The sequence below is a fragment of the Meles meles genome, chromosome 6, assembly GCF_922984935.1.
Source record: "Meles meles chromosome 6, mMelMel3.1 paternal haplotype, whole genome shotgun sequence".
Taxonomy (NCBI): domain Eukaryota; kingdom Metazoa; phylum Chordata; class Mammalia; order Carnivora; family Mustelidae; genus Meles; species Meles meles.
The window spans coordinates 114,470,658-114,480,843 of NC_060071.1; positions in this window are offsets into that span (position 1 = coordinate 114,470,658).

The following is a 10,186-nucleotide window of genomic DNA, read 5'->3' on the forward strand; positions in this document are numbered from 1 at the left end:
TCAGCCAATTTAGATTCTTCCTTCCTTCCCTTCTCACCTTCCCCCTACACCTCCAGGTCGGAGTCAGAAAGTAGGATATCCCTCTTCCTTCTCTAGGTGCTGGGATATTTGGGAACAGACAGAACCCATGGTTCTCTCTCTCTCTCTTTTTAGATTTTATTTATTTATTTATTTATTTATTTATTTATTTATTTATTTATTATTAGACAGAGAGCATGAGAGCAGGGAGGGTCAAAGGGAGAAGCAGTAAGGAGCCTGATGCAGGATTCGATCCTAGGACTTCCAGATCATGACCTGAACCAAAGACAGTCCCTTAACCAACAGAGCCACCCGGGCTCAGAGAACCCATGGTTCTCTCTTTAGAGTCAGAGCACAGGAGACTTACCAGGCACTTATGGTATCTGGTATAAGTGAAGTAGGGGAATTGTTAGAATGTTGGACAGGGCTGCGCTTCACCTCAGTAAGCAGGGATTCACAGCAGACCAGCAAGACTCTGGGGTCTTTTTTGTTTCTGTCTCTTGCTGTAATTGTGCTCCAATTTTTTTGTCACACTAAAGAGGGGCTTTCTTTGAGAGCCAGGCCATGTGGTACAAAATGGCAGATAAGCCCTCATGTTTGCATTGTCTTGATTCCAGAGAGCAGCCAGGAGTTCAGTTGGGATCCCTGGAAGGGGGTCCTGGCCCAGCTTGGGTCAGGTACCTATGGTAGTCCAGTCAACTGTGGTCAGGATATCAGTCATGTTGTACAAAATGAATGTTGGGGCTCTTTGTTATTTCCAGGTGTGCTGGGGAAGAGAAAGTAGAGAATGACCCCTGCCCCAAAATAACACACAGTGATTGTCTAAGTTTTTCCAAGTAAACTGATAATAGTAGAATTAATGAACTGAGAATATGAACATTTCTTGGTTTCTTTTTTTAAAGATTTTATTTATTTGAAAGAGGGACAGAGAGTGCGTGCATGTCAAAGTGAAGGAGTAACAAAGGGAGAAAACGTCAAGCAGACTTTGAGCTGAGTGCAAAGCCCCATGCGGAGCTCAATCCCACAACCCTGAGATCATGACCTGAGTCGAAACCAAGAATGGGAACCTTAGCCAACTGAGCCACCCAGGCGCCCCAAATATTTTTAAGTTCTTGATTGCATTCTGCCACTTTGCCAACATGATTATCCTTTCTCATCCTGTCTAAATTTATAGGTAAAAAATTTGAAACTGATTATCACTTTCATCTTTTCAACCACAGAGGTAAAATAGTTAAAATATTTTCCACATATTTGATAGTCATTTATATTTATTTTTCTGCAAATTATCTATCGGTGTTCTTTAGTTCTATTACAATTTTAGTGTTTTTGTTATTTACTTAAATCCATTTTTTATATGTTGAATTTTATGTAGAGAAGCATACCATAATTCCTTGGAGATTTCTTTCATTGCTAAGCAAAGTTCTTAAAAAAGTCTTTCCCTTAAAAATTCCTCCTCCTGAAAATCTTTCAAACAAAGATACTCCTAAGGTTCATCAAGGATATTAATTGCAGAATTTTAATAACAAAAAATAAAAACAACCTAAGTATGTATCAGTTGAAGGATAGTAAAATCATAGCATATTCATGCCATGGAATATTATATAGCCATTAAATATGAGGGAGATGTATATATATATTTGTATGCAGAGGTGTCAATGATATTAAGTGAAAAAATGCAAGAATTGCAGAATTATATGTAAAACAGTACCCTATTTATATTAGGAAAAACATAATATATGAAATATATAGCTACCTAGACAAGGTAAATATCAAAAATAAGTCTGGAAAGATATACCTGGAATTGTGACTGGTGAATTCCTTTCGTCATGGTTCAGAGTTAATGATTAAATTATGTATTTAGATATTGTTTTGATTTTTTAAAAAGATTTACTTATTTATTTTTAGAGAGAGAGAGAGCACAAGTGGAGGGGCAGAGGGAGAAGGAGAGAGAACCTCAAGCAGGCACCATACTCAGTGTGAGCCCAATGGCGGGCTCAGTCTCACAATCCTGAGATCATGACCTGAGCTGAAACCAAGAGTCAGATGCTTAATGTCCTATACCACTCAGATGCCCTTTGTTTTAATTTTTCACAGGGAATACATATTACCTTTAAACTTTATTTCATGCTGTGTCCAGGTCGCTCAGTCCATTAAGCGTCTGACTTTGGCCTAGGTCATGACCTCACATCCTGAGAGTGAGCCCCTGTGTCAGTGTCTCTGCTCAGCGGGGAGTCTGCCTGCCTCTCCCTCTGCCCCCTCCCCACCTCCTCAAATAAATTAATCAAATCTTTTTTAAAAAAACTTTATTTCACAAAACATCTTAGACATACAAGTCATTGAGTGAATAATATAACATATAACCATGTACCTACCACACAGCTCGAGAATTAAATACCAGCACAGTAGAAGCCTCTTGTGTAACCTTTTCCATCACATCCCTTCTGTCTCAGAGGTTACCATGTCCCTAAATCGGGTGCTTTTTAGTCCCATGATGTCATACCTTTACTAAATATGTACATATTCTTAAATAGCAAGTAATATTTTTGCATATTTTAGGATTGTAAATAATTGGTATTATGTATACAATTGGTATTATGTATATAATTGGTATGTTATCTTTTGTAGCTTATTTTTTCACTTAACATGATATGCTTTTTTTTTTTTTTAGATTTTCTTTATTTATTTGAGAGAGAGAGCCACCACAAGTTGGGGTGGGAGGGCGAGGAAGAAGAAGACTCTCCACTGAGTAGGGACCCCGATGTGGGGCTCGATCCCAGGACCCCAGGATCATGACCTGAGCCAAAGGCAGACATTTAACTGACTGGGCCCGCCAGGCACCCCGTGGTGTGCTTTAAATTTAACCATGTTAATACACATACTTCAGATAATTCCCTTTATTCATATATTCAGATAATTCCCTGTTACAGAGTATTCCATGTACAAATGTTCTGCAGTTTGTTCATATGGTTTTGTGATGATAGGTTTCCAGCATTTTACTATTTTGAACAGTGGTGCTGTGGCCATTCCTAGGCTCATATCCATGCGTATGGTTCTCAAGTTCGCGTGTGTGTGTGTGTGTGTGTGTGTATCTAGCAGTAGAATCAGGTCATAGGGTATGTGCTTCACTCTCACAAAATAGGAACAAATTGCTTTCCTCAATGTTTGTACCAATTTACATTCCCGGCAGCAGCGTATCAGAGGTTCTGTCATTCTAAAAACTCCTTAACCCACTCAGAGAGCAGACATTTATCTCTATATATTATCTTCTAATTTTTGTTTTATGTGTCTCTTACAGTATACTCTTTAATTGAGCTTGAATTAATTTTGCTACAAGTTGTGACATGGGACATAAAATGACTTTTTTTTTTTTTTAACAGACAGAGATCACAAGTAGGCAGAGAGGCAGGCAGATAGAGGGAATGGGGGAAGCAGGCTCCCTGCTGAGCAGAGAGCCCGATGCGGGACTCAATCCCAGGACTCTGAGATCATGACCAGAGCTGAAGGCAGAGGCTTTAACCCACTGAAACACCCAGGGACCCAACGACTTTTTTTTTTTTAAACAAATAACCAATTTTCCCACCATTGTTCATTGACAAGGCAAGTCCTTTTTCATTATACTTTTAAAGCTTTCTCTTACTTATTCTCATCTGATGGCTGAATTTCTCATCTGGTTGAATTTCAGTATCCTAAATAACCTATTGAGATTTTATTGTAATTGCATTAGGCCCATGAATTATTTGGGTCTAAAACTGGCATTCAACAGCTCATACCTCTACTCTCAAAGTGAAATAACTGAACTCCTCACTGCATAGAATCAAGTATCTTCAGCCTGCTCCCGAAGTCCCCTCTTATTTGTATCCGTATTTATCTTTCAGGCTCATCATTTCCAGCAAGCCAGTGTCTTCCTTGTCCGCTAAGCTTTCCTTATTTTTTTCCTACAAACTTTGTTCATGAAGTTCCCTCCAATCAGGAATGCCAACTCTTGGAGCGCCTGGGGGGCCCAGATGGTTGGGCGTCTGCCATCGGCTCAGGTCATGATCTCCAGGTCCTAGGATGGAGCCCCCACATCGGGCTCCCAGCTCAGTGGGGAGTCTTTATTTTTTTTTTATTTCTTTTCACTGTAACAGAATTCATTGTTTATGCACCACACCCAGTGCTCCATGCAATACGTGCCCTCCCTATTACCCACCACCTGGCTCCCCCAACCTCCCACCTCCCGCCCCTTCAAAACCTTCAGATTGTTTTTCGGAGTGCATAGTCTCTCGTGGTTCATCTCCTCTTCCAATTTCCCTCAACTCTCTTCTCCTCTCCATCTCCCCATGTCCTCCATGTTATTTGCTTTGCTCCACAAATAAATGAAACCATACGATAATTGACTCTCTCTGCTTGACTTATTTCACTCAGCATAATCTCTTCCAGTCCCGTCCATGTTGCTACAAAAGTTGGGTATTCATCCTTTCTGATGATGAATCAGAATACACCATCGTGTATATGGACCACATCTTCCTTATCCATTCGTCCGTTGAAGGGTATCTTGGTTCTTTCCACAGTTTGATGACCGTGGCCATCGCTGCTATAAACATTGGGGTACAGATGGCTCTTCTTTTCACCACATCTGTATCTTTGGGGTAAGAATGCCAACCCTTCTTCCATTCCCTTTGTTTTGTTTATTTAAAACTTTTCCTTCTTTTGGGACGCCTGGATGGCTCAGTGGATTGAGCCTCTGCCTTCGGCTCGGGTCATGATCTCATGGTCTTGGGATCGAGTTCCACATCGGGATCTCTGCTTGACAGGGAGCCTACTTCCTTCTCTCTGTCTCTCTGCCTGCCTCTCTGCCTGCTTGTGATCTCTGTATGTCAAATAAATAAAATCTTAAAAAAAGAAACTTTTCCTTCTTTCAAGGCCCTGCTGGGCTCCTAGCTAGAGTTAGAGTCCTAGACAGGAGTTAGTCCACCGTGTTGCATTGCTATTCAATCTTCCAGTAAGTCTGTATTTAATCTTACCAGTTCTATGACTGAGTTAACTAAAATAAGACAATGGGAGACGAGAGGAACTTGCCTGGAGAGAAGTCAGTAAGAACAGTTGCTGGTAAGAGTACTTTTACTCCTGTAAACTTGGAGTGGAGAGAATAGCAGGACACGTGGTAGAGAAAAGCTGGAGCTGGTGTCTCAACATCCCACCTTACCCTCCTACGACCAGAAAACAGTGGTGAAGCCAGGTAATAGACAAGTCGGGCATCAGGCATCCGCACCATCAAAATGCCTTGCATTTGAAGAGTACTTTAGGGTTTGCTAATTTGCACACACATCATCTCATTTAATACTTGAAAAACTTTGAAGTAGGTGACATATCTCCATTTTACCAGTGAGGACCCTGAGGATTAGACGTTAGAAGTCTCCAGCTAGAAACTGGTAGGGCCAGCTCTGTGACTCCAACCTTCCAGTGACCCCACTTCATCACTTATACTCCCCATTGCTTCCACGTTGACTTCAAAATTTTTCAAATTTTATTTTTAACTGTGGCAAAAAAAAAAAAAACTCACATAATATGAAATTTCCCTCAACCACTTTTAAGTGTACGGTTAATCATGTTAACTATATTGACATCATTCTATAGCAGATCTCTAGAATTTTTTCATCTTGTAAAACTGCACTTCTATAGCCATTGAACAACAGTTCCCCATTTCTCCCTTTTCCCAGCCCCTGGCAATCACCATGCCACTTTCTGTTTCCATGATTTGGATCACTCTAGATATCTCCTACAAGTGGAATCATACAATATTTGCCTTTTGTGACTGGCGTATTTCACTCAGGCTGATCTTTATGGGAGCATGTGTCTGAATTTCCTCTTTTTTAAGGCAGAATAAGATTCCCTTGTATATATATACCACACTTTCCTTATCTGTTCACTTGTCAGTGGACACTTGGGTTGCTTCTACCTCTCGGCAACTGTGTAATATTGCAATGAACACGGATGTACAAAAGTCTCTTTGAGATCCCGCTTTCAGTTCTTTCCCATATATACCCAGAATATATACCCATATATTCCCATATATACCCAGGATCCTATGATGACTCTGCATTTAATTTTTTGAGGAACCGTGTTAACTTTTACACAGATAGCTGCATTCTCATAGACTCTAGTGCATTATGTTAAGCAGAGCATATCGCCTTTCCTCTAATTAAATTGAAAACAGCCATCATGCTCTTATATAACCATTAAAATATGTTTCAACTTCTTACTTAAGATGCATTATTTACAACTAGGGCAACTGTAGATGCTTTCGTTTCCTCCCAGTCTCAGTGAACACATTCTTCTTCACTTTTACCTCCACCCTACCCTCCACCCCCTAAGTCAGGGGCACTAGATGAGAAGATTCATGATGGAAGGACCGATCTATTTTTGTGCAATTCTGCACCTCAAGTAACTAGCACAGTGACTGGCATATAATAAGCATTCAAAAAATGGTTAAATGAACTGGTGAATGAGGGGGCTTTGGTGGCTCAGTCAGTTAAGCGTTTGCCTTCGGCTGGGGTCATGGTCTCAGGGTCCTGGGATCGAGCCCCTTGTCACACTTCCTGCTCTCCCTCTGCCCTTCCCACTCGTGCTCTCTGTCTCTCAAATAAATAAAATCTTTAAAAAAGAACGCTATCTTAAGTCAATAAAACTTAAGTTAATGAAGTTAGTAAATAAAGTAAATAAATAAAGTTAATAAAACTTAAAAAAAGAATTGTGAGTGAGTGAATAAAAGACTATGTTCTGGGTATAGTCAAAAAAATTGAACTTACCCACAAAGTGGATGTTGTCATTTTTAAGAGAGCATAGTTCAGGACTTTTTTTTTTTTTTTTTTAAGATTTTATTTATTTATTTGACAGAGAGAGATACAGGGAGAGAGGAACCACAAGCAGGGGGAGTGGGAGAAGGAGAAGCAGGTTCTTCGCTGAACAGGGAGCCAGATGTGTGGCTCAATCCCAGGATCCTGGGATCATGACCTGAGCTGAAGGCAGACGCTTAACGACCGAGCCACCCAGGCGCCCCAGTTTAGCACTTCTTGTTCCAGCAAAGCAAGAAGTAGATCACATAAGGCAAAGAGATATTCAATGACATGAGCTTTACCAGAACGAAGATACGATCCCTAGGATAAATTCAGACTAAAGCCCTAATGGTAACACAGGATCATACCAACCATGAGGATTTGGAGAGCTTGGGAAACCCTTGGAATTCTAAGAATGTCCTGCTGGATTAATAGGACAGAGCTCTAGGTAGAAAAAGCCAAGAGATGGTGCTAATAGCGCAGGACTGTATTTCTCTTCCTTTTTGCCAGACAGCATGGACCCTGGTTAGAGAGCATTGGCAGCAAAAGCATTGTCATACCAAGTGGAAGATTTCCTCCTGGCCAGCTTGCCATGCATTAGGCTGACTGATGCCCTCTAATGAGGACAGGGGTGTGGGAGCAAAGAGAGGATTAAAGAAACTGAGAGCAGTTATTGTCTCCTAAAGAAAGCAAGGTCTCCTGCTAAAGGCTGCTGGCTGTACGTCTTTGGACTTGATATACAACCTTATGAAAGGAACTGGAGGAAATGGAATTACAGTGTATCAGCAAAACTTAAATCTAGACTTAACAAAAATCGCATGAATTTTCCAAGGATAGAGGCCCTGGAACAAATCGTTCAGTAGAAATTATGCTCTGCACATATTTAAAGAATGAATGAATTGTAGCTCTCTTCCATTCAAATGGGAAGATGGAATTCAAGTGAAAAATATCTTCTAATAGGCATGTCCCCACAAAAAGACAAAAGACAAGGTTAAGTTGCTTGATGATTATGTGAAATCTTTTCCCATTCTCTTAGTCATGAGTTTAATTATTTTTTCTAAAGATTTTTTTTTTTTCTAAAGAGAGAGAGAGAGACAGAAATCCCAAGCTGGGGCAGTGGCAGAGGGAGAGGGAGAGAGAGAAGCAGGATCCCCACTGAGCAGGGAGCCCAGTGTGGGGCTGGATCCCAGGATCCCAGGATCCCAGGACCTCAGGGGCCAAAGGCAGACTTTAACCAACTGAGTCACCCAGACACCCCTCTTAGTCATGAATTTGAATTCACACTAGCAGATCAATATAGTAAATAATGGGACCTTTTTATATATATTGCTTAATATAGGAGACAACATAGTTTCATGGAAAATGCTAAACACAGGTCAAAAGACTTGCGTTCTGACACTAGTATCGCTTGGACCACACTGGCCTTTCAGAAAATTATCGGTTTTCATTGCCTACAGTGCCAGAAGAATGGTACAAAGCTGATCATGTCACTCCCCAGCATAAAATTCTTCATGGGCATCTGTCACTTGTAGACAAATTCAGAGCACTTTCGCCTAGTAAATTCCTGATCTCACTCCGACTTACCCAAATAGCTTAACATCTATCATTTGCCCCTCCAAACATGTCAAGCAGTACTGAATGATATGTAATTTCCTCAAGATAAACCACACTCATTCATGCTTTCACTGCTTAAACACCCTTCTCCCTTCTTTTATTTGGCTTCTACTCATGCTTAAATGCCCCCACTCTGACTTTCCTCTAGGAGCTTCCATGTGTCATACTGCCATAATGACATCGTATTATAATTAACAATTTGCATGCCTGCCTTCCCATTAGACTCTTCTCCCACCGCCATAAAAGTAATCTCTTTGTATCATATAAATTCGAACAAAGTGTAGAAAGTAAAATGTCCCCTTGAAACCCACTCCCAAAGGCAGTTCTTGTTAACACAGAGCAGAAAACCGTAAGTTTCCTTTGAATTTTCAGAACATAGCAGTGCCTGGTATATAAGAGGCCTCAATAAACAGAGCTAAATGGGGGCGCCTGGGTGGTTCAGTCGGTTGAGCATCCAACTCTTGGTTTTGGCTAAGGTCATGATGTCATGGGTCGTGGAATTGAGCCCTGTTTTAGGCTCCAGGGTCAGTGGGGAGTCTGCTTGAAGATTCTCTCCCTCTGCCCCTGCCCATCCCCCTACACCCGTGTACTCTCTTTCTAAAATAAAATAAATCTTGGAGTGCCTGGGAGGGTCTTTTGGTTGGGTGTCCAACTCTTGGTTTCAGCCCGGGTTATGGTCTCAGGGTCGTGGGTGGAGCCCTGTGTCAGGGCTCCGTGCTCTTTGGGGAGTCTGCTTAAGATTCTCTCTCCCTTTCCTGTTGCCCCTCTTCCCCTTGCATGCGCTCGCTCTCTCTCTCTCTCTCTCTCTCTAAAACCGATAAATAAATCTTTAAAAAATAAAAGAAATAAAACTTAAAAAAAATAAACAGAGCTAAGTGAACGAATCTATAAAAAGAAGAGGGCATAGCTGGCTATACCAACCAGCAGTATGTTGTGGTGATAGAATCACGCAGGATAATGACTATGAAATCTCTTTGAACCCTGGAAAGCATCATGTAAGACCAAAATCTCGTGACAAGTGACTAATGACCCTGGGCCTCATTTTATCTGGCATCTTGGTTTCAATGATGCTGATGCTGATGATAAAAATAAACAATAGCTAACACTCATTGAGCACTTTTCATGTCTGAAGTACTGTCCTAAGTGTTTCACCTGTATTAACTCACTTAATTATTATAAGAATCTAAAAGGTGAAGACTATTAATTTCACCATTTTTTTTTTCCAGATGAGGAAACCAAGGTACAGAAGGCTATGTGACTTCCCCTCCAAAACCACCGAGGTAATGAGTAATACAGTCAGGATTTAACCCAGAGAATCTGGCACCTGCATCCACACTCAGCCCCATCACTGGGCTGCCCCCGATATACAACCCTGAGGTCATAACAAGAGCCAGTTACTTCCCGTTCCTACAGTGCTTCTTGATCTAGTTTTAGAGTCGGAAGTACCTTAATCTCTGTCGTCCTTTGTTTCCTCACATGTAAAATGGGTATATTAGTGGCCCCCATCTCACGAAGTTATTTGTGTGGAGTATCTCCAACTCTGCCTCAGGTAGCCGAGCCAGGAAGGGGATGAAACCCAGACCCTGGAGCCAGGGACCGATCACACTGCAACAGAGAAGTGGGACAGCAAGACAAGAAGACTGCACTGGTGATCCTCATCTCGGAGGAGCTCAGCATCCCTCGACAAGTGTATTTGCTGGCAGATGAATGCTGAGAACTAGCACTCTAACTCGGGCCTT